At 36.0% G+C, this 20,818-nt stretch overlaps 1 protein-coding gene and 1 pseudogene across 7 annotated transcripts in view; one reads left to right on the top strand and one right to left on the bottom strand.

Moving 5' to 3' along the window:
- Positions 1–20,818, bottom strand: part of SPOP (speckle type BTB/POZ protein) — a 66,283-nt gene that overhangs the window by 30,602 nt on the left and 14,863 nt on the right. For 2 of the 6 annotated variants that reach the window (XM_079134303.1, XM_079134302.1), the window contains exon 2: positions 4,274–4,348. The exons of 2 other annotated variants lie outside the window; for them this stretch is intronic. The gene's annotated coding sequence lies outside the window, so the exon portion shown is untranslated. Of the gene's footprint in view, positions 1–4,273; positions 4,349–9,136; positions 9,191–11,283; positions 11,330–20,818 lie in introns of all 6 variants that reach the window. 2 more of the 6 variants (XM_079134299.1, XM_079134301.1) reach the window with 2 other exon arrangements.
- Positions 10,543–19,523, top strand: LOC306655688 (U2 small nuclear ribonucleoprotein B''-like; annotated as a pseudogene). Its single transcript has 2 exons — positions 10,543–10,546; positions 18,185–19,523. The product of its transcript is annotated as a U2 small nuclear ribonucleoprotein B''-like (transcript).

Consider the following 20,818-nt stretch of genomic DNA (forward strand, 5'->3'; position numbering starts at 1 on the left):
AATGACTTGCCCTATGTCAGTATTTACAAGAGGAGTGATCATTTTTTGCCAGCTCCCTAACAAAATGCTAAAAGAATTACTAGTAAGTTTTTATGTAAAATGCCCTTTTAAAAACTGCTATGTGGTTAAATTGGTCCAAAACAAGACACATTTAAACAAAGTCATGTATCCTATGGTTTTAACAAGTAGCTGCCACACTAAAATGGGGGGTTGGCAGGATTTCACTGAAGATTGGGTTATGTTAAGACCTTGTATATACTGATTATATACAAGGGAGAGAAAGAAGTTCCTGCTGAAGACTAGTGAACTATCTTGGATAAGCAACACCACCACTCTAATAATCTGCCATATCTTATAAGGTGACTCAAAACAGAAGTAAAAATAAAAGTGGCTGCAAAGTTCCTAGAACCTAACCTAGACAGAAAATTCTGGCACTATCTTCCCTTTTGTGGAAAACAAAGCACTGCATTAATCATTGGTAAGGGGTTCTTTAAAAATAATATCTCAGCTGGGTGTGGTGGCACACACCTGTAATCCCGAGATTACAGGTGTAGATCTCAAGGCTGAGGCAGGAGGACTGCAAGTTCAAACCCAGCCTCAGCAATTTAGCAAGGCTCTAAGCAACTCAGCAAGACCCTGTCTCTAATAAAATATAAAAAACGGCTGGGGACGTGGCTCAGTGGTTAAGTGCTCCTGGATTAAATCCCTGGAAAAAAAAAAAAAAAAAAAAAAAAAAGCTTTATTTAAAAAGTCAAATAGCAATTGTGACAAATACTGTGAGCTTGAGTCCTCTTTATTCAATGTTTCCTACCCTTACTCTACAGAGAAAACTTACTGCAATGACCTTCGTGTGTATCCTTCCAGTGCAGTATAGGTGTATGAAAATGTATTGCTTCATGTATTTAACTTTTATATAATGAATTCTGTATACATGTGGATATATATACATGTGTATATGTGTATATATATGTATACATTTTATAACAGTCATTTTTCTCATTTATTCTTGTGTTCTAAAATCTTTCTATGTCGTATGCTAGATCTCCTATTTTAACTTCAATTTCACAGAATCAATATTTCAGTATTTCCACAAATTCTTAGATGGATATTTGAATTGTTTCCATTTCTTTGCCATTACACGGAGAACTATAGTGAATGATCTGGTGCATATACCTTCTGGTTTTCTTCTTTCCTCCCCTCCCTCCAACTGTCAGTGGCTTGATGATGTCTTAAATATTTCATTATCTGATTTCTCCCATTTGGTTCAACACTTTAGCATTTATAGTCGTTATCTGAGAGTGGAAGAAGATAAGGAAAACCTTCCATAATCTGAAATACTTGCCCTCTTTTACCAAGGAGTGAGAGGCTCTGAAAGTTTCTTTCCTTTATGGATGATTTTTATAATCTGATAAATGTGACAATTTTGCACTTAAACATTTTGCATTTTTTTCTCATATCCAACAGCTGTTTTTTTATAAACTTCAGGGACCTCTCACCCTTCCACCTTTTCCTAAGTTTTCATTTCTACTTTTTAATTCCTACAGTACTTTAACCCACTAACTGTGAAACTATTTAGTGATCTGTAGTCCAGTGTATGTGATCTTTGTGTTACCTTAGGAATTTAGTATGATCCAGACATAGCTATTTAGCAGTTTCTTGGAGCATTCTTAGTCAAAGGAAGCATTTTTAAAGATATACCTTACATTGATATTGGGTTAGGTTAGAATTATTACATATAAATTTTGTTCAAATTTATGACAGTTTCCAGAATAGAGAACAAAACTCCATGGTGTTAGTGTTCAAATAAGAATATAGTATTATTCTAAATAAAAATTTAAGATAGGGGCTGGGGTTGTGGCTCAGTGGCAGAGCGCATGCCTAGCATGTGCAAGGTACTGGGTTTGATTCTCAGCACTGCATATAAATAAATAAAATAAAGGCCTATTGCCAACCAAAAAAAATTTTTTTAATTTAATATAGGAACATATCCTCAAAGGATCATATGTTTTAGTGACCAGTGGTTTTCTTTTAGTTTTTTTCCTTACGAGTCTTTAATCCACCGTGCTTTATTCATTATTGTGAGGATGAGTATATTTTTTATTTTTATGCTGCATGTCTTTCCGCCTTTAAACCTGGATCCCATTCAGAGTTTCCAGTACTTGGAATACTAAAGTGTTACAAATGAAAACTGTTACTCTTCTCTAATAACATACTCTGCCTGCTGCAAGTGTTTGAGTAGGACTTCCTTTCTTAACAACTAGTTTGGGCAGCCACCTGTCTCATGAATATATGAACTATCTTTAAGAAGTTGAAGGAAATTTATATGCTGAGTTTTTTTTTAAACAACCAGTAAGAGCTTAAAATGGAAATCAGAGTAATAAATATAACTAGAATTTTAGATGCCTGTGTATTTCTTCTCAAATCTGTTCTTAAAATATGGCTCAGGTCATAAGTATTTTGGTTGGAAAGTACCTTTGGAGCTAGGCTTACTTTGATTTTAACATGCATGAAATAGTCCATCAAGAGTACAGGTGCTATCTGTATACTCAGGCGTATCTGTCATGTCACCCAGTAGGCAGTTTTGCTTAGTGAATTATCTTCCTTATGTCATTATAATCACTGGGTTTGAATGGAGTCTGTTGCCTGCTCTTTGTCATATCAACCCCACATTTTATATAGCAGAGAAATGTTCCTATCTTAAATCTTTCTTTAGAATAATATGTTCTTATTAGAATACTAACACTGTGGAGTTTTGTTCTTCCTTCTATTCTGGACTCTGCTGTAAGTATTTTTTTAATTCTTAAGTCAAAAATAATTTTTTTCTAACCATAGTCACCCTCTTGGGATATTTCATCTGCATACATAACAAGCTTTTATTGTTTCTGTAGGAGTCAGAATAAAATATAAAGAATCTTCTTCTTGAAATTATATTTTGTTTGCATAATTCTTCAAAAATACTTTATCTGACTATAAAACAAAAAGTGCTAATATTTTACAAACTTAAAAATAGCAAAAAGCATAGAGGAAGCATGCACTAAGTCTTAATGTTATATATTATCAAGTGATTCTCATAATAGTTATGCCAAGTTTACACCACACCAGCAATATATGAGTGTTCTTGTCTCTTTTTGCCCTAATCAGTATTGTTATTTCTTTATTTACTTATTGTACCAGGGACTGAACTCAGGGGCACTCCACCACTGAGCCACTTCCCAAGCCCTATTTTGTATTTTATTTAGACACAGGGTCTCACTGAGTTGCTTAGCAACCACTTTTGCTGAGGCTAGCTTTGAACTCGTGATCCTCCTGCCTCAGCCTCCAGAGCTGCTGAGGATTACAGGCGTGTGCCTCTGTGCCCCGCTAACACTAACAGTACTGTTATTAAAAATAGGTGCTGCACATTTGTTAGGGGGAAATATAATTATGTTTGTATCAACTTTATAGAAGTCTTTTTTTTTTTTTTTGGTACCAGGGATTGAGCCCAGGGGTGCCTAAACACTGAGCCATATCCCCAGTCCTTTTTATTTTGAGACAAGGTCTCAATAAGTTATCTAGGACCTTGCTAAATTGCTGAAGCTGGTTTTGAACTTGCAATCCTCCTGCCTCACCTCCCAAACCACTGAGAATATAGGCATGTACCATCACACCTGGCTTCATAAAACATTTCAAATGAATGAATTCAGGGAAATGGTAAAGTAGAAAACCTTAAAAAATAACAACAAAAGCAGGGCATGGTGATGCATGCCTGTAATCCCTGTGCTGAGGCTGAGGCAGGAGGATCCCAAGTTCAAGATCAGCCCAGGCAATTCAGTAAGACTACCTCAAAATAAAAAATAAAAAGGGCTGGGGATGTGGCTTAGTTAAGAGCATCCTTGAGTTCAATTCCCATAACCAAAAAAAAAAAAGTGTATACACACACACACACATATAAAAATAAACAAAGCCAGGCACAGTGGTGCATGCCTGTAATCCCAGCAGCTCGAGAGGCTGAGGCAGGAAGATCACAAATTCAACGCCAGCCTCAGCAAAAGTGAGGTGCTAAGCAACTCAGAAAGATCCTGTCTCTAAATAAAATGCAAAATAGGCCTGGGGATGTGGCTCAGTGGTCCAGTGCCCCTGAGTTCAATCTTCAGTAACCCCCCCTCCAAAAAAGAAAAGAAACATTAACTCACAATGTCAGAGCTTTTTTTGCAGGGTGGGGGTGGATTTTGCTATTGCCCAGGTTGGCCTCAACAGTTTAAGGATCCTCTTGGGCAGGCAAAATGTCACTCACCTGTAATCAATGGCCCTAGAGGCTGAGGCACGAGGATCCCAAGTTCAAGGCATGTCTCAGCAACTTAGTGAGGCCCTGTCCCAAAATAAAAAATAAAAAGAACTGGGGATATAGTTCAGTGGTAAAGTGCTCCATGGGTTAAATCCCAGTACTTCCCACTGCCATTAAAAAAGAGAGATCCTCCTTCTTCACTCTCCAGCAGCTGGGACCATAGGTAATGTGCCACGAAGCCTGGCCAGAGCAATATTTTATTTAAAAAAAATACATTTTTTTAGTATTGAAGCCAGTACTACTGTACCACTGAGGTACACCCCCCAGCCCATTTCTTTTCTATTTATTTATTTTTTTAAAGTTTGAGACAGGGTCTTGCTAAGTAGCTTAGGGTCTTGCTAAATTGCTGAGGCTGACCTGGAACTTGCCATCCTCCTGCCTCAGCCTCCCAAGTCACTGGGATTACAGGCATATGCCAATGTGCCCAGCAAGAGTAATATTTTAAACAGACAATACTATGGTCTAAATTTTAAAAAGGGCAATGAATTGTCCAGATGATTTTATTAGTGAAAATCCTATGTTGGTAAAATATTTTTCCTATAATTGATGGGAATTATACTGGGGTTACTCAGGCAAAGGCAGTAAAGAGACTTACACTTCATACACTTCAGTAAGAAAGCACTTCTTAAATTAAAAAAAAAAAAAAAAATGCTCAGAAGCAATGCAACATATCTTTGGAAAAACTGAAAATCCTTATAAGGAAACTATTGCCACAGAGCCCCTTCTCCTTCCTCTCCACCATTCTAATCTCCTGGAGTAATTTGTCCTCCCTTTCCTCAATTTTATTTATTCCCCTATAAGGACCAATTCCTCTTCTTTAATCATCTCAAATTTTAGTATCTGTAAACTCAAAGATAGATTTAAAAAAGAACACTTGAGACTTTTGGTTTTAGTTTCCTTGAAAAAATTTAAGTCTTTCCTGTTCTTTCAAATGTTTTTTCCTCCCTTTTCCTTTCACATGTTCTGTCCCAAAACTTTTTTTCCCCTTCCATTCTCTCACTGACCAACTGCTTTTAACTGCCAGTATGCCTCTGGCCTATTTATACTTTTCGCTTCTTAAAGGAAATGATACTCCCAAATAAAACAAATAAAATCCTACTCCACAGCCCAAAGATAAATAAAACAGGGGAAAAGTTAAAAAGTAAAAAAAAAAAAAAAAAAAAAAAAAAAAACCTAACCTTTTTTTCTTGCCTTTCATTTCAGTATTATATCTAGAAATAAAGTTCTAATTATCAAATAAGTAAAATCAAAACTTGTACATTTTATTGTTACAGCATTTAAATTTATTCAGGGTCATCTGTTTCACAAATCACTCTAAGAATTATAAGTTCATTCAAGGGCTGGAGAGATAGTTCAGGCGGTAGAGTGCTTGCCTTTTAAGCACAAGGCCCTGGGTTCGATCCCTAGCGCACACACACACACACACAAAAAAAAAAAAAAAAAAAAAAAAGGACATTTAAAATAGGTCTATACAGTTGAGTACTATAGACTGATGGAAACCACAACCTCAAAATTCACAGCAGAGTTTCAACCTATGCACTCCTACCCCCCACCTCCTGGTCTCCTCCTTGGCCTTCCAAGGACCTTTTGAGTTAAATGATGCAGGCTGTATAACACACCCTTAAAAGTAGTACTGTTTTCAATGCTTCATGATCTTCAGAGTACTCTGACATTCATGATCTTATTTGGGGTTTTCAACAGTTCTGTGAGGCATGCAGAGCCAGTATTTTACAAATAAGGAAACAGAAACTCAGATTTCAAATTGTCATGGTCACATGATAGTAAGGGACTTGGGTTAGAATGCAAATCTTTTAACTACTAATCTAATACTTTTTAAACCTCTGACTTCCTGATTCTTAGATCAAGTATAGTCTTTTATTCAACATGCAGAAATTGGAAACATAGAAGACACATTAATATAATCTAGCTTTCAATTCTGATTTAATTTTCAAGTGGCAACTCTGTACAAATGCTTAATGGAGACCTCAGCAAATCATGGATGGGTTTTTACCTACTTCCAAGACTGAACCCTGGAAGCAAACCCTATATCCTATCCCCCAACCCCACCCAAGGTACTGGGAAATTGCACTCAGGGGCACTCTTCCACTGAGTTGCACTCCCAGCCCTTTCTTATATTTTGAGACAGGGTTTTGTTAAATTGCTCAGGCTGGCCTCCAACTTGGGATCCTCCTGCCTCAGTCTCCTGAGTTGCTGGGATTACATGTGAGCACCACCATGCCAAGCTATGCCCTAATTCTTTTACAATGCCTTTCCATGCATTAGCACCTCATCATCTTTAATTTTAAAAAATAAAACATCTAGACAAGCACAAAGACACACACCTATAATCCCAGCAACTTGAAGGGCTATGGCAGGAGGATCCCAAGTTCTTGACCAGCCCCAGCAACTTAGCATGACCCTGAATCAAAATATAAATAAAAAATTTCTGAGGATGTAGCTCAGTGGTAGAGTACCCCTGGATTCAACCTCTAGTACTGCAAACAAATAATTAATTAATTAAACAAGTACTCGCCTAACATGCTGAAGTAATTTTCTATTCTGAGTTTCCAGGAAGCCAGCATCTTTCCTCTCCAGAGATCTCCATCACTACTTTGCCATAAGCTTATAGAATTAAAAGAACACAATTTCCACAATTCTTTAATTATATTCATTTGAGGTGTCTAAAATGATTAAAATACTAACTGGCACTATCTTCAACCTAGTTGCTCAAGCCAAGAACTCTACCTTTTCATATTCTATCAGTCAGCAAATCTTGTCAGCTGTGCTGCTTCTCAATATATTCCATATTACCCATTTCTGTTCAAGGCACAGTTGCCTCTCACCTGACCATTAAACTGGTTCCTAACGGATCTCCCAGCTTCTTCTGAACCCTAACTATTCTCCACATAGCAGCCACAGGAAGCTTTTAAAATGTTAAATCAAACTACACACCTCCTCCAAATTTAACCACACTTAGAATAAAATTCAACCTTTTTGTCTAACCCTATAGGGTTCTCATATAAGAACTGTTCCCATTATACCAAATATTTATCACATGCCCCTGCCTCTTATTACTCACCTGACCAAACACACTGACCTTTCTATGAACAAGCAAAGGTTATTGCTATCTCAGGAACTCTACACGCTCCTTCAGCCTGGAAGATACTTCTCCTAGATCTTCCCATTGCTGCTGCTTGTTATTCAGGCTTCAGTTCAAAACTAACAACTTTACAAAGAAATCTTTGATCATAATCAAAAGTAGTAGCACTACCCTACCCCTTCTATAAATTTATTTCATATGAATTTACTCACTATACTGTCTACAGTCTAGCCTGATAATCTTCTGGGTGCACTTAAAATAATGACTTTCTGTTCTTGCAGAGTTGAGAACTAAACCCACACTGGGACTCTGTTGAGATAATTCCCATATCAAGTCAGAAGCAGCTCCCTTTAGCATCCAACAGAATCTCTATCTCTATCAAAATTTCTTGTTCCTTTGAGTATAAAATTTTAAAAATAAAGTCATACTTAATATCTGAAAATTTTCCTATAATATTATTCAGGCCTTTATTTTGAAAACTGTAATACCACATTCTGTAGGTTCTGCCTTTATTTTTATTTGCCTTAAATAAATCACTTGTTTAGAACTGGGAGTGTACCCCAGTGGTAGAGAACCTGCCTAGCGTGCACAAGGCCCTGGGTTCAATCCCCAGCACTGCAAAAAAAGGGGGAAAAAAAGTCACTAGTTTTTCTGTTCACTAAGTCTTACTCTATAGGGTATAGATAGTTTCTTTTTTTTTTTTCAATTAAACAAAAAAACTGATCATAATGGGACCAGAGAGCTGGGATTTATTTTCCAGAATGGGAAAGTGTGGTTTACAAGTAGAAAAAAGGTAGGGACATGAGGTATTTGGGTTTTTTTTGTTTTGTTTTGTTTTTTTGGTTTGTTTTGGTACTGGGAATTAAACCCAGGAGCACTCAACCACTGAGCTACATCCCCAGCCCCTTTTCATATTTTATTTAGAGATGGGGTCTTGCTGAGTTGCTTAGGGCCTCACTGAGTTGCTGAGGCTGGCTTTGAACTGGCAATCCTCCTACCTCAGCTTTCCACACCACTGGGATTACAGGTATGCTCTAACATGCCAAAGCAAGACATGAGTATTTTTAGAGATGAAGATATAAAAGATAGCATCCATTTTAAGAAATGCCCTATAGGGCGATTGTAAAAAAATCAAGAAAATACCCTATAATTTTCCAGGAGTAAAAGACAAAGCTGATTGGAATAAAGTGAAAGAATGGGCTAGGGATGTGGCTCAGTGGTAAGAGCATGGAAGTGCGAGGCCCTGGGTTTAATCCCCACCGTCATCCAAAAAAAAAGTATACTTTGAATAAAGTGAAGAAGTTCTTTCAATTAGACTACTCTTCAAGGGCAAGGGACTATACCCAGAGCATCCTGTATTATGCCTGGCACACAGAAGGCACTTCATAAATGTTTGATGAATAAAGGAATTAATAAAACAATTCTAGAAATATATTTGGTTTTACAGATCAGGAAACTGAACCCCAAACCAGGACAGTGGCTTGCCCAGTGTAATATATTACATGCAGAAGGCCAGCAGCAGAGCAAAGACCAAACTAGTACTCCCCATGGTTAGGCTGTAAAAAGGAGATGTGGGGCTCAAGAATTTCAAAGTGAGTAAAAATAAAAATAATACATTAGTGAGACACAATCAGGCTATAATTAAGGATGTCAGGCTCAATGATGGATAAAATGAAATACACAAAAAACACATGGGGTGAGGCACTAGTTACCCATTATGTAGAGTCCAGGGACCAAGCAAATTTTCTGCGTTATCAGAAAAGATACTAGAAACAAACCAGAAAACACAAGCAACATTAATATCCCCAACCTAGCTTTCCAGTCTTATCTAATGTGACCAAATTAAGTCAACTGTTCAAATTAAGCCACCTGACTCCACTGTTCAGTCGACATGCACAACAAAATTAATTAAAGTAGCTATACAAACTGGATTCTTCCCTAAGGATATGGAGTTACAAAGATAAATTTGCAAATCTATTTGTTCTTGGCCCCTATAACCTTTTCTTCTTTTCAATTCAACCAAACCTTTAATGATTAAAACAGCAAGGACTTAATTTGACTCTGATGTTCGATATGTGAAAGGTTTCTTTATTTCCTGAAAACCCTTTGCTTCAAGGCAGATTCATCATGTCAGTCTAATCAAATTATTATCAAATATTTAGAGTATCTATTTTGAGATAGGACAATGTATCATATCAATTAACTCTTGGAAAAGTGTGTTTTCCCCTCCTATACTAGAAGAGTCACAAGTAGATTTTTAATTCTAAATCTAACAACTGATCTTAACAATAAGTGTGTTTACATTGCTTGAGCCCCTAAACTCAATCAATCATAAAAAGTATTCATTGAATGTAGTCTAAATGTCCAGCTCCATACTGAACTGCCAATATTACCATGACCAATTTCTCTGGATGATCTGAATGCAAAAGTACTTCTGATCTTGAAGAGCCATGCAAAGACTCAGCTTACAGTTAAAAGGACTGTTCATATGTTATGTAAGAATCTCCTCAATATATAAAATTTCCTTTTTTAGACAATTTCCCACCATCTCTTACAGATGATTTTGCCTTTAAATAGCAAGCCATTTAGATACCACAAGACTATCTACCCATCTATTCACCCCGGGACACCAATGGAACAAAAACACAATAAAATCAATTTTAAAAATCTACGTTAGTCAGCTAGATATTTAAATCAAAGAGGGAACCTCCAAACTCTAGATACAAATTCATTCAAATTAAACTTCAGGAATTCATATATAAATTCACTTTTAAGGTACTGAGTACCTCAATGCTATAAAATGTGGAGAAGAGTTAAAACTTTATCATTATTGCCAGAAGTTGTTACTCTAAGAATTTTCTTACAAAGGTCAACTTTTTATTGTGTCTTCTAAAATCAATTCTTCACCATGAGAAATGGACACGGGTTAAATAAACTTAGAATAAGAACAAAACAAGTCGATACATTCATAAGTTACTGCTGTCCTTGGGACCTGAATTCTAGTGCAATCTTTGTAGATACTTAGCTAAATCTGAATTTTCTCATCTGTAAATTAAAGGCAACTGTATAATTAAGGATGTCAGGCTCAATGATGAACAAAATGAAATACACAAGAAACATGGGTGAGGCACTAGTTACCCATTATGTACACTCCAGGGACCTACCAAATTCTAAGGCCCTAACCAGTGCTAAAGCTCTATGCTCTTTTGAAAATACTGTTAAAATTTTATCTGTCTCTCTTCATATGTGCTCTTTAAAAACTAAAACCAGCATAAACACAACTTAATTCAAAAGTTATAGGAAGCTTTAACTGAAAAATAAGTTTCTTCCTAGACTCCCAAGCCCCTCTAAAGTCTAAAACAACCGCCGTTCTGTGTCCTCAAAAAACCCCAAAAAAGGTATGTACCAGCAAATTCCCTGTAGGCCCCACATATACATACCTATTCTTTCTAAAGGCTGTAAAGAATTCCACTGTACTCTGTTGTGATTTTCACATTTTTGTGGCAAACAGGTGTTAACTGAACATAAAAGTACAAGGAGGCTCAAGAGCCCACACAGTTTATTTTGATAGATATTGCCAAATTGCCATCCAAAATATATATGCTTCTAATGTGATTTCCCCATTGAGCTTCTAACTTTTAGTACACTATCCATTCAGGATAGACAAAGATAGTTTAAAAAAAGAGAGAATTTTTAAAAATTAATTAATTAATTTAAAAAAAACAACAACAACATAAAAAGGATAGGTACAAACAAGAGACAGTGAGACTTAGACTTTAAAAACAAATAAACAAAACACAGAAGTCTTTTATGACAAACTTCAATGAAGAAGATAGCAAACATAATATATGGTACTTGCCTGCTGGTTGCTTACAAGATTTAAGTGTTGATATTTCCTTGTGGTGCTTGTAAAAGAAGATATTGACAGAAAATAAATTTCTATTCACAGAGTAGGCAAGCAACTTATATTGCAAATTCCATGAAACTCCACAAAAAGTCCAGTTCTATCTTAGATCAGAACGTGGATTTAATAAGATACATTGCAGGTTGGGGCTATAGCTCAGCCAGTGGTAGAGGGCTTGCACAGCATGCTTGAGATACTGAGTTTGATCCCCACCAACACAAACAAGCAGTATAAGCTAAATTCCTCCACATACAATCTGGTCACTTTGAACCACAGACAGTTATCAGCACACATAAAAGTAAATTTAGTTCCTGATCTTTGTCATTGACAAAAGAGTCCCATTAATTCAACTGTTTACACCCAAACTAAAAAGGATAATATGTGATACCAGACCTGATAAATGTGTTAATGAAATATACAGGAAGCAACTCTTGGAGTGATTTTACAATTTTTAAATTAAACGACTGGTAAAATATCTTATAATGTAGTAGATATCCAGTAAACAACTGTTAAATTAATTCATAGTACCCACTTTGGAAATTATCATCTTAGTTACACAGAAAGTATTTGCAAAGGACCATGTAAACAACAGGCAACTCCAGGAGTGTGGGTGTGGGTGGGCAACTACATACACAATGTTCCCATTTTACTTTCCTATAACTTGCTATTATATTTATTACATCTTCAAAAGTAGAGTGCAAAATTTAAAAATAACATTTTGTTCTTACACTAAAATATGAAAAAAGGCACATTACAGAATCAGAGCCCGGTGTGGTGGCACACGTCTATAATCCCAGCAGCTCAGGAGGCTGAAGCAGGAGGATTGTTAGTTTAAAGCCAGTCTCAGTAATTTAGTAAAGCCCCAAGCAACTCAGCAAGACCCTGTTTCTAAATAAAATATAAAAAAGGGCTGGGGATGTGGCTCAGTGGTTAAGCGTCCCTGGTTCAATTCCCAGTACCCCACCTCCCCCACAGAAAAATAAAGAATCAGGGAAACATACATACAATTTGTATGTTTTCAGCAGAAGCTTTGCTCCTCTAATTTTATAAGTGAGAAAATTTATGAACTCGTAAGATTTCCCACCACATTCTTTCCTCACTCAAGTAAACCAGCTATATCCAACATTAAATCTCTTGAGAAAACTAACCCCCCAGTTTATTGTAAGTTATCACTAAAGCACAGGCCCTCCAATTTTAGATATTAACAGGAAGCACTTAGAATCAAGGCCAAACTTAAATACACCTACACATAAAAGTAGCCAATCATCAGTCCTATGCTGAAGGCCAGAAATAATCTTCAAAATGAGGTTTGTCTTCTACCCCTTACTATAACTATGCCACAAATTATTGTCAGGGCTCAACTGAAGACACTGGGCTCACAGCAGGTAGTTCAAGGCATCCAACAGGACATCAACAGAAAAGGAGAGGAAGTTGCATTAGTAGGATGGAAAGTCAAATAAGGTTATTTGGCAAGGGTCCTAAGTCCTTACCTGCAGGTGTATAATACGGGTAGGTTCTTCTAGATGCTGGCAAATTCTACTTACCAGATCTCAATGTCCAATTTATCAGACTGAACTATACAGATAAGTTGGTAAAATTTTTAGGTTAAGAATTTTCAAATAAAAATTTTACAACAAAGAAAAATACCTCAATCATACAAAAAAGTGGAAAGCCTCAAATAGAAATAATACCAATCTTTCTTTCCAAGACACACAAGAAAGTTTTTCTTGGATCTGAGATTGGTATTAAATGGCAATGGATCAAATGACTACTTGAAACTAGTCCAAAAGTCAATTCCAAAGACATTCAATTTAACACACAGCTTGCTAAGCGCACTGTCAAGAACAAACTAAAGCAATGTTTGGTTGGGTTGCTATGTTAAATGCTAACTAACTATTATGACATAAAAGAGAATCATTAATAGGTCATTATTGGCTATAGACAGGTAACTAAAGTGCACATTTATTGGTTACTGACATTGCTACCAGAATATTTTAGCCAATCAGATTATGTAATACAAATAACTTCCAAAATTAGCTTCAAAATTCATGTCCAGGGGCTGGAGTTAGCTCAGTGGTACAGTGCTTGCCTAGCACATGTAACATACTGAGTTTGACCCTCAGCACCACATAAAAATAATAAATAAAAGTATTGTGTCCATCTACAGCTAAAATTTTTTTTAATTGATGACCAACATTCTTGAGACTTTCATAGTATTTATAATTAACCCAAATACTTCTACAAATAATGTCTATAAACTTTGACTTTTAAAACTGATGTTCATTTAGCTAATTCATAATGTCTTTATATTGTAGTTGGCAATAAAGATGATACTTTTATTCTTTATTCTGGGATGAAATTGTGATCTTTATTTCAATTCCTGCTATAGCTAATGATACAAACGTATTCAAGAAGAAATTTCAAAAAAATATTTTAAAACAAACCACAGATATGTATGGTAAAGTCATTCACAATTTATTTGGAAAAAGAAAGACTAGAATTAGTACTGTGCCTCCTTTTCAGTTTAGGACTCTGGATCCTTTCTTACTTGCTTCTCTTAAGTACTGATAACCAACTAAGAGAAAAACCGATAAATTAAAACTCAACATTTACTTGGTCACAGAACTATTGGAAAAGCCTAGATAGTTTTGTTAAAATGAGGTCTTTGCCAGGTGTGGTGGTGTGCACCTGTAATATGAGAGACTCAGGAGGTTGAGGCAGGAGGATCAATTGGAGGCCAGCCTCAGGAAATTAGTAAGGCCCCAAGCAACTTAGTGAGACTCTGTCTCAAAATAAAAAATGAAAAGAACTGGGGATGTGGTTCAGTGGTTAAGCAACCGTACCAAATATTAAAATAAAATAAATAAAATGAGATGAAGTGTTTGCATTATAAAAGGACCTAACCATATCTTGTTAAAAGAGTGCAAAGAGTAGATCATCCACAAAATTCTGGGATTAAAAACTCTAGATGCATTTTTTGTTTATAACTTATATATACAGTAAAATTACACTTTCTGGTGTATAGTTCTGTGAATTAAAAAGACAAGATTTCTACCAAGTCAAAAATAGACAAAATAAAATCTAAAAGTTAAGCAAGGATTTACTGAAAATAAAGAAATAATGGTCCCTCTCTTCTTTGATCCTGCTTTCCAGCCACTCTACACTCGCCATTTCACTGATATCTATGCCTGCCTATCTCTTCTGTACCATAAACCAACTTCTACTACTAAACATGTCAACATGGCTAACCCCTAAATATATGAAACTCAACAGGTCCAAAATGAAAACCCCACTTCCTCCCACAACCTGATTATTTTCCAGTGATCCTACCATTCATTTAAGTGTTCAAACTAGAAACCTAGGAGACAGCCTCAATTCCCCTCCCTCCCTCCTCACCTTTCTACTTCCCATCCCACAATACAGTCATCACATCTTACCAGTTCTACCTCAGAAATACATCCCAAACTCATCTGCTTCTCTTCATCCCACAACCACAACCACAACCAGTCAAGTCCCTGACATTAGTATACTGCAGAATTACTTTAATTGCCATACTTTCTTCTTCCATTCCTACAAACAGAATGAGCCGTTTTTTGCTAACATCTTTTAAGTATGTTTACTCTACCCAGAATGCCTCCCTCATCTTTGTAAACTCTTGACTTCTCCAAGTAGAATTAAATACTTCCTACTCACTCTCAGTGTCTAGATTTCTTGCTGTTGTAATTATTTTTCTTTCCCACTAGACCGAGAGTCTCTGGAGTGCACTTGCTATGTTATATCAGCCTTGGTAAGCCAGGTGCCTGGGCAGTGTCTTGGGAAAAAAGAATGAGTGCTTCCATCATGATCCAAATGAAATGGCCTCAAGGATTTTATTTCCCTTACTTAAGATTTCACACTTACCAAGTGACTCTCCCTGTCCCCCACACCACCCCTCCCCACCATGATGGGGACTGAACCCAGGGTCTCTGTGCATGCTAGGCAAGCACTCAAACCACTCATCTACATCCCCAGCCCTGCAAGTGATCTGTTCACTTACATGGCACAGTAATTTTCCAAGGAGTATAATTTCAGGAACGTTACTTAAGAACTTTCTGTGCCTCAAGACTCCTCATCTATAAAATACAGATAAGAGTATCTTCCTCAGTGAGGTTATTCTAAAGATTAAATGAGTTCAACACATGTAAAAATACTTAGAATTAATATCTGACACATGGTAACTTGCTCAGTAAATATTAGCTAGTCTTCTTTTTAAAGTAGTATCTTTAGAAACACCTTTAGAAAGGGAATGGACAGTACCGACATTTTCTATTCATGGAAAAGACTACCTCTCAAAGTACATTAATAAAATGGTATTCTGTCAGCTCCTTGTGAGTTTAGTTAGCTATTTAAGGGACACCAATCAATTCTGGTGACACTGAAGAAACTGAAGTTACCAACAAAACTGAAGAATGGAGCCTGAATCTTAAAGATCTCACCAAGCTAAGGGCATCCTGAGAGCCTGTCAGAAGATAGTTGGTCATCTCGTGATAACTTACCTTGGCTCTCTTTAAAATGAAATATTTTGGTCAAAAGAAGTAAAATTTAGTGAAAAGAATGTGATATTAGGAGGGAAATACACAAAGCATGGCACTAACTACCTTTGATTATGTACTTTACAGAGAAAGTCTTTGAGTTTAAGAAAGTACCAGTCAGTTCTCAATTATTCATATTAAGGGAGGTAAAAAGTGATTGATATAAATAATTCAAAACAGATAGTAAAAAGAAATCCTTAACATTTTAGTTTTGAATACACTGTTATTTCTCCTAAAAATTTACATCCAAATTATCTTTTGGCTGAACCTATAAAAATTATTTACATAGTCTGAACATATATTAAAGATATCATGGGATTGAATTCAAGGTAAAATAGGAAGTCAACCTGAGATAAATTTTGAGGAATAATTTACATGAGGATAATTTGAAACTGACCATTATGTAATAATCCCTTTTGACCTCACAGTATCCTCTTGTGGCTCTTAGCCATAACATTCTTTCAAATGAGTAACTGTCATTTAGAAATAAGATGAGAACTGAATTTCCAAATGTGAAACAATCTAAACCCACAAGGCCATTAGAGATCATTCAGTTGAGGATTTTGCTCCCACAGATATGGGGATATATTTTATCTACAGAGCTAGAAACAGGTACCAACCTGGCCACAGGCCAACTTATTTCATAAAATCAAAGCTATTATTCTTCAACAGTTATGTAATAATCTCAGTGTCAGAAACGGAGACGTCAGAGACTACCTGTCTAAACTCTGATTTTATAAAAGACACTAAGAGGGTTCAGGTCTTGGCTCAGTGGTAGAGGCTTGCCTGGCATGTGTGAGGTACTGGGTTTGATGCTCAGCACCAAATAAAAATAAATAAATAAAATAAAAGATGTGTCCAACTACAATTAAAAATATAAATTAAAAAAGACACTAAGATCCACAAACATTGCAACATGTCTATTGAACTATGTGGTAAAATAAATACTTATTATTGGAAGGCTCAGTATTTGAATAATTCACATATAAATGAAACTTCTACATTTCTTGTAAAAAGTTAATTTAATATATCTAGTTTGCTTAAAATGAGGCCACATCTACACATATGCTTTATATTATAGTTCCATACTGCACAACTTAAGATACAGTAAAAATAAAACCAGTCAGGTATACCTGTAATCCCAGCAACTCAGGAGGCTGAGGCAGGACAGTCACAAGTTTGAGGCAAGCTTCAGCAATTTAATGAGGCCCTAAACAACTTAGTGATACACTGTCTCAAAGCAAAATAAATAAATAAATAAATAAATAAATAAAAGGGCTAGGAATGTGATTCAGAAGTAAAGCCCCTCTGGGTTCAATCCCTAGTACAAAATAAATAAATAAATATTAAAAAATAAAAGCAGTCCTCTGGGATATAACTTAACTTCCATACATGCCTTTCCACTACCTACATTATAACATAAACTCTCCTCTCCGATGAGCTGACTCTAACTTGTTAGTCAGCTCATTCATACTACTATATACCTTTCTCACATTTATTCACACCCTCTGAAAGCCAGAAATGTCCTCCTACCTTTTATCTGAATACTTCCAGATTCAGGTCAAATCCTACCTGTCATCCCAGTTCACTCTGAATTCTGATATTTACTGTCACTTTCTTAGCAGTTAATAAGTATTTAGAACCCTTGAGATGAAATTAACATTAAGATGCCCAGACTTATAATCCTTCTGTATATGTCTTTCCTTATCCAAAAATTCTTTTTTTGGGGGGATGGGGTAAGTATTAGGATTGAACACAGGGGTACTCTACCACTAAGCCACACTCCCAGCCCTTTTTATTTTATATTTTCAGACAGGGTCTCACTAAATTGTGGAGGTTAACCTGAGTCATTGAGATGTGTGTTCACAGAAGTTGGCCGAAAATTCTCTTTTGATAGGTCTAATAAGACCTAGGAATAAGTACTTGGAAAACACAATAATCTGTCAAATGGTAAGAAGAGTTACTAATAAGAATTTAATTTTTCCTTTATGAAAACATCCTTTACTGGGCTGGGATTATAGCTCAGTGGTAGAGTGCTTGCGTAGCACATGTGAGGCACTGGGTTCAATTCTCAGAACCACATAAATAAATAAAGGCATTGTGTCCATCTACAACTAAAAATATTTTTTTAAAAAAGTGCTTTACTGATGATAAATCTTTTCAACTATAAAAAGATCTAAGGAGTGCAGGCCTCAGGTGAGCTGGTATAGCTTGTACCCTCACAGTTGCTGGGGCTGCTGAGCCTACCACTTGGCTGTTTGAACAGAAGCAGATGAGGCCCTAAGGCTACTTGAAGAATCTAACCCAAACATGGATACTAAAACCAAATCACATAATTTATATCAACAATATGAATGACAAAATTAAAAAAGAATTGAAGAGATCCCTATATGAGAGGGCAGGTCTTTGTTATATTTAAGGAACTGAGCTCATCCACAAATGCTTTGAGACAGAAGGACTTCCATTTTATGGTAAACCAATGTGAATTCAGTATGCAAAAACAGATTCTTGTACAATATTTAAAATATGAGTCACTTTTGCTGACAAAGAAAAGAAAAAAGCCAAAACTGTGGAGCAAACTACAACAACTGTAAACAAAAAGCCTGGTCAGGAAATACCAAATTCAGCTAACACCCAAGGAAACTCAACACCAAATCCTCAGGTCCCTGATTACCCTCCAAACTATATTTTATTCCATAATAATTTACCAGAAGAGAAAAAGATGCTGTCATCCATGCTTTTAAATCTGTTCCCTGGTTTTAAGAAAATATGTCTGGTACTCAGAATGCATAACACTGCTTTTGTCAATTTTGAAAATGACAAGCAGGCTGGAGATGCCAGGGATGCTTTGTAAGGTTTAAGATCCCCCCCATCCCATGCCATGATCACCTATTCCAAGAAATAACACTTGGGACAGTATCTTTAATGGACTTGGTGTTATTTATGGTGTTTGTTTTGATAACATTTAGTTAAGTCATTTTAATGGTTCAAGGTGGGGAGAAATGAAAGTGAAATTTTTGTGAAGGACCTAAAAATTCATTCACTCTTTCTTTAGCCTTAGTGAACTAAAATATAAAGGCCTTAGGTTTGTACGATGAACTTTTCTTTTTATCCTATACAAAAAAAACTAAGGAACAATTAGGAAAAAGTGTAACATTACACACTCTTTAACACAGCAGTTCCACTTTAGCAGTTAAGCCTAAGGAATCAATTTGACCAATGTATACAGATTTATGTATAAGGCTATTCAGGACAGCATAATTTACCTAAGCAAAAACCAGAAGTTTCATAATATGGACTTGGACAAATAAAATATCCATAAAACCAATTTCTATGTAGTTGTTTTAAGAGATTTTTACTTTTTTTTTTTTTTTTTTTTTTTACTGGCATGAAAAAATACACTGATAAAGAATACATGCAAATATAGATTTAGAAAAATATCCAATAAGATCCAGAAAATGTTAACTATAATAAACTGGTGGTATTTTGGGTAATATTTTACTTTTTTCTTTATATTTTTCTATTTTTTCCATGTATTGTTTTATAATCAGAAAAAGCATGCTGGAGAGATAGCTCAATTGGTAGAGTGCTTGCCTTGCAAGCACAAAGCCCTGGGTTCAATCCCCAGCACCACAAAAAAAAAAAAAAAAAAAAAAAAAAAAAAAAAAAAAAAAAAAAAAAAAGAAAAGAAAAGAAAAAAGAAAAAGCAAATACTTTTATTCTGAAAAAATACAGTGTAGGTTCTTAAATGCAACTCTTTTCAAAGATTTGTATACAGTGTATTACACCCATTTACTACAATCACCACCACTCAGAGTGCCACAGTTGCTTATTAAGAATTCTAACCACCAGGCATGGTGGCACATGTCTGAAATCCCAGCAGCTCAGGAGAATCGAGAGTTCAAAATCAGCCTCAGCAACTCAATGAGGCCCTAAGCAACTCAGAGAGATCTTGTCTCTAAATAAAACACAAAACAGGGCTGATGATATGGCTCAGTGGTTGAGTGCTCTTGAGTTCAATCCCTGGTTCAAAAAGAGATAGAAATTATAACCCCCTAAAAAATGTGTCAAAATTGATATGCAACTAAATCCCCTGCTGTCTTCATATTGTTTCTTCAAGCCCCAAATTTCTGAAATAATTTACGATAACTTTCTAACTTTCACTGAAGGAAGTTCCTCCTCTATGCAGAAGAGTGTCTATAAGTGGTAACATGAGATAGATGGCAATGTGTCAAGTCATCACCAGGTCAAATTATATCCCAATTGTCAATCATCACCACCACCACCACATCATCATAGATGACCAAGGTTCAGGGAACCACCACTGCTTTGGCACCTCCAGGCAAAGATTAGAGTACTGGGGTGCACAAAGAACAACGTGGTTCTTTGCGTTAAGATTGCAATTTCATGAGCTTCCAGAGCCATTCCATTTCAGATGCTCATCCATACTCCCATACCTCAGCAAGGATCTCTTGGACTTTCTCCACTTCCCAGACACTAACTTTGAATTCTCTCTGCATTCCTATCCCCCTACCAAGAGGAAGGGAAGAGTTGATATGAGAAGACAAAAAGTGCAAAAGTCCCAAGAGATGACTTAGCTGGGTATACTACAATAGAAAGGCAGTACAGCTTGTACATGGCAACACTATTGTGCAAGAAATAGGCAAGCACCATATAATAGAAGGCCTAGTAAGTCATATTGAAGATTGTGGATGTTGTCATTTTCATAAATCTTGCTGTTCCCATGGTGAATCAATTATACATAAATAAAAGTTTCATTTTCAACATATGAAAATTAATTTCTACAGCTGTTTCAAATCTCATCTCCTCTTCCAAAATTTAGTATGAGAGATCCAACTGCCTGCCTGCTGGGGGTGGGGGGGTCTCTCCTAAATGTCAACACATCCAAAACCAAGTGC

Source organism: Sciurus vulgaris (genome assembly GCF_902686455.1).
Source record: "Sciurus vulgaris genome assembly, chromosome: 3".
Classification (NCBI taxonomy): Eukaryota; Metazoa; Chordata; class Mammalia; order Rodentia; family Sciuridae; genus Sciurus; species Sciurus vulgaris.